The following is a 4,597-nucleotide window of genomic DNA, read 5'->3' as shown; positions in this document are numbered from 1 at the left end:
CAGGCATGAGCCACTGCGCCCAGCCTTAGTTTTTATTTTTTAAGAGACATGGTCTAGTTCTGTAGCCCAGATTGAGTGCAGTTGTTCAATCATGGCTCACTGCAGCCTCGAACTCCTGGACTCAGGCAATCCTCTCTCTGTAGCATCCTGAGTAGCTGGGATTGCAGACGCTCACCACCATGCCCAGCAAATTCTTTAATTTTTATTTTTTAGAGATGGGATCTCACTATGTTGCCCAGATTGGGGCATTTTTTTTTTCTCTCTCAGTTTTAAAACTTTTGAGTTAAAAAAATTTATTTTTACATGAAAGATGTATGGAACACTTCACGAATTCACGTATCATCCTTGCTCAGGGGCCATGCTAATCTCTGTATCATTGCAATTTTAGTAAATGTGCTGCTGAAGGAAGCATTTTTCTATCATATTAACATCAATTTTATAGAAATGAAATTTACATCCTTTTAAAACAGTTGTTTTACCAGAGTAATACATGTACGTAAATTAAAAAGTCAAATGGAGGCCAGGCACAGTGGCTCATGCCTGTAATCCCAGTACTTTGGTAGGCTGAGGGGGCAGATCACCTGAGGTCAGACTTTGAGACTGGCCTGGCCAGGATGGTGAAACCCTGTTTTCACTAAAAATATAAAAGTTAGCCAAGGCGTGGTGGCAGGTACCTGTAATCCCAGCTACTCAAGAGGCTGAAGCACAAGAATCATTTGAACCCTGGAGGTGGAAGTTGCAGTGAGCTGAGATTACGCCACTGCACTCCGGCCTGGGCAACAGAGCGAGACTCTGTCTCAAAAAAAAGAAAAAAAAAAAAAGTCAAATGGTACTAAAAGTCATATTGAAAAACACTAATCCCCTCCCCCACCATCCTCCTCACCCCATCTTGCTCCTGAGAAGAAACAATCCTTACTTCTTCTGTGTATTTCACTTTGTGTTTATCCCCGCATTTCTGACTGATGTTGCCGTTCTTTTCTTTCTTAATTCTTTCTTTATACGTGCCTATTATGGTGGGGGGTGGGAACCAGGCCCTGCCTGTTCCAATGACCCCATCACTTCAGCTGCTCAGTCTTCCCACAATGTGGCCATATCACAACTTTGGTTAAATTGATAGTGTTTATAATGAGTGTGCAAATAATGTTTAACTCGAAATGTTCCTCAACTCTTATGGTCTCAAAACCTGCTGCGGTGGTTTGAAAACATATCTCAGATTCTTGGATTCTCGTCTCATCAAGACGAGGAATCTGATTCCCTCCCTGCTTTCACATGGTGACCCAGCTCTAAGGAACAGAATGCCGCTGAAATGACGCTGTGTTGCTTCTGACACAGGTCATACAGCAAGATACAGCTTCCGTCTCATTCTTAGGACCTGTGCCTTTGGAGCCCTTGACCACCATACACGAAGCCTGGCTATCCTGAAGCCACCACGCTACAGAGATCCTGTCCAGAGAGCACAGAGAGAGGGCCCCAAGGAGCCCCTGCCAGTCCATCCCTGAGCTCTAAGAATCTTCTAGTAGAGGAATCAGACATATGAGCGAGGAGGCCTTTGAGATGACTCTAGCCCCAACCACGGAGCGAGGCCTGCCTAGCTGAGCTAGTTAACTGCCAGGGTCTTCAGAGCTAATAATAATCAATGATTGTTGTTTTATGTCTGTAAGTTTAGGTTGGCTCAGCAGCAGGTGATGGGAACATTGTTGCAATTGTGGTCTCACCTCATTTGACCACAACTTTATCCCTCCAGTTGCTCAGGCTGCCTTTGATTTCTCTTTCTTTCATACTCCTCATTCTATAAGGAATATTTGACTCTGCCTTCAAAATATCCAAAATCCAGTTGCTTCTCACTACCTCCTGTCAGGGTTACTACTTGTGGGGGCCTGTCCTGCAGACCTTGACCCAGCGATGAATGAATAAAGTGTACTGACACACAGATATTATGCTTTGCCAGTTTGGTTGAGTGTCTGTGGCTGCTTACAGACACCTTGGAGAGTGCTGTAAACAGTTGTGACCACTGGCCCTCACCAGCCAATGAGACTCACATTTATTCAGTACAGTTTAATTGACAAAGGCTGGAGTCAATACCACTAGAGGTTAAAGATTAAAGGACAGGTTCTGATGCCTAAAGCAGACACCATTAGTGGGTAATATCCTTGGTCAGCCTCCCCTGGAGAGAGCCATCTGCAACCATCAAAGGCTAATTTTAGGCCGGGCACACTGGCTCACAGCTGTAATCCCAGCACTTTGGGAGGCTGAGGTGGGCAGATCATGAGGTCAAGGGATCGAGACCCAGCATGGTGAAACCCCATCTCTACTAAAAATACAAAAATTAGCCAGGCATGGTGGCACACACCTGAGGTCCTAGCTACTCAGGAGGCTGAGGCAGGAGAATTGCTTGAACCCAGGAGGCGGAGGTTGCAGTGGGCCGGGATTGCACCACTGCACTCCAGCCTGGTGACAGAGCAAGATTCTGTCTCAAAAACTAAAACAAAAAACAAAACAAAAAACCCCACAAAGGTTACTTTTATAGGGTCACATGAGCAAACAAGCTAGCTAGGTAAACTACTCAGAGTCCTTTGTATTTGCACCCTAATCTCTCCAGCTCCTGCAAAGAGACTCTGCCTCTCTTCAGCCAAGAACTGTAGAAGAAACCCTTAGGCCTTCCATTAGGGTTTGAGACTATATTCTATAACTTTCTCTAATACTTTCCCTTAATAATTTCCACCACCGTGAGTGAATCCCCATAACCTCCAATGCTTCCACCCTGGTCTAAGCCACCATCATCCAATGGGTCCTTGAGTATCGCCTTTCACCTGGATCACTGCAGAGGTTCTGACTGCAAAAGCATCGTACTTCCACCGGTTCCCTCCTACCATTTATTCTCAGCACATAGGCAGAATTATCTTGCCAACATGTAAGTCAGATCATGTCGCTCTTCTGCACAAAACACTGCAGCAGCTCCCATCTTGCTCAGAGTAAATGGCTGAGTCCTCACAACATCCTGGCCCTTCTTGTCTCTCTGAGCTCATTGCCTAGTCTCCTCCCCTCTCCAGTTCTGCTGCAGCCACACTCTCCTTGCTAGTCCCTGAATGCATGAGGCTCCCTTCTACCTCAGGCCCTTTGCACGAGCCATTCTCTTCATTTATTTCCTGGACTTAATCGTTACTTTTTGTTTGTCATTTGCTACTATTCTGTGTGGCAACTGCTAATTTTTTCCCCAAGTGCTTTCATGTTCCTGGAGCCTATTTTCCATATCCTGAAACGCACCATTTTCTTTGATTCCTGGGTGTCACTCCCAGTGCCTGCCATCCTGCCCCCTCTGGACTGGTGGCTGCCTATCCATTATTATCCTGGTATTTCTCTTCACTGCTGTCCAGCATTGAATCCCACGACTTCTAGTTCCACATTCTTTTTCTTAGTTTACTTCCTCATTTTGTTGGTGCACATCCTGCGGCAGCTACTTAGGAGGGGATACACATGTGAGGTAAAATGTGAGTCCTCGCATATCGGAGATGCTTTTATTCCACCTACCTATTTCATTGATCATCTGGTTACAAGCATTCTTGACTGAAAATCGTTTTCACACAGAAGCTTGAAGTCTTTGTTCTCTAACTTTTAGTGCAGCTATTTAGAAGTCCAAGGCTGATACCTGAACTTCTGTATGTTATTTTTTTTTTTCTTTCTTTCAGGGAGCTTTAGAAATCTTTTCTTTATTCTGGGTTTTCTGAAATTTGTGATGATGCACCTTAGTGTGGGCATTTTGTCGGGCCTCTCAATCTGGAGACTCACATCTTTCTTTCTTTCTTTCTTTTTTGTTTTGAAGACAGGGTTTCACCATGTTGCTCAGGCTGGTCTTGAACTCCCGACCTCAGGTGATCTGCCCGCCTTGGCCTCCAAAGTGCTTGGATTACAGCTGTGAGCCACCATGCCCGGCATCACATCTTTTAATTTTGGGGAGTGGTATTGTTTTTCCTCTCCGTCTCTCTCCTCTATTTTCCCCATACGGCATTCCTATTAGCTGGAAACTGGACTTCCTAGAGTGGTCCTCATTCTTATATTTCTTCAATTATTATTATTTTTAAATCTCTGTGTATTTTTGTTCTATTTTATCTTCCACGAAACTTGCTTTTACATATTTCATTCTGACTCTTCTTTTGAACACTTTCCAAAATTTCATTTTTGTTTTCTCATTAATTCCTTTAAAAGTCACATCCAAAAAAGAGAATAAAGCATTTCACTCCTGTTAAATGGATAGAACATCTTAGTTTACTTTTCTGAAGAAATTACTCATCAAATGTTTTTCACTTTTTGTTTCTACTCCTTCCAGCATCTCTGCTTTCTCCAAATTCCTTTTTCCTATTTGTCTGGATGCCTCTCTTCCAAGTTGGAGGCTGTCTTTAAATATCAAGTGATCCTGGGCTGCCTGTTCTTGTCTAAGTGTGACCCGCTGAAATCATAAAGGGGGACTCTGAGGGACTGGATGAGGCTTGTCCATAGAAGGATTTATGACAAGGTTGCTAGACAGCAAACTGGCTTTTCCTTCCTTCCTTCCTTCCTTCCTTTTCCTTCCTTCCTTCCTTCCTTCCTTCCTTCCTTCCTT

The 4,597-nt window shown here is 44.0% G+C and overlaps 1 non-coding gene across 1 annotated transcript; it reads right to left on the bottom strand.

Annotated features, from left to right (window-relative positions):
* Positions 1 to 308: 308 nt before the first annotated feature.
* Positions 309 to 412, bottom strand: LOC119468646. The gene has a single exon (XR_005197382.1). It is a non-coding gene; the product is annotated as a U6 spliceosomal RNA (small nuclear RNA).
* Positions 413 to 4,597: the final 4,185 nt, after the last annotated feature.

Source organism: Cebus imitator, unplaced genomic scaffold (genome assembly GCF_001604975.1).
Source record: "Cebus imitator isolate Cc_AM_T3 unplaced genomic scaffold, Cebus_imitator-1.0 Scaffold464, whole genome shotgun sequence".
In the NCBI taxonomy this organism is placed as follows: domain Eukaryota; kingdom Metazoa; phylum Chordata; class Mammalia; order Primates; family Cebidae; genus Cebus; species Cebus imitator.
The sequence above is the reverse complement of the archived record's forward strand: the minus strand, read 5'-3'. Positions and strand labels throughout refer to the sequence as shown.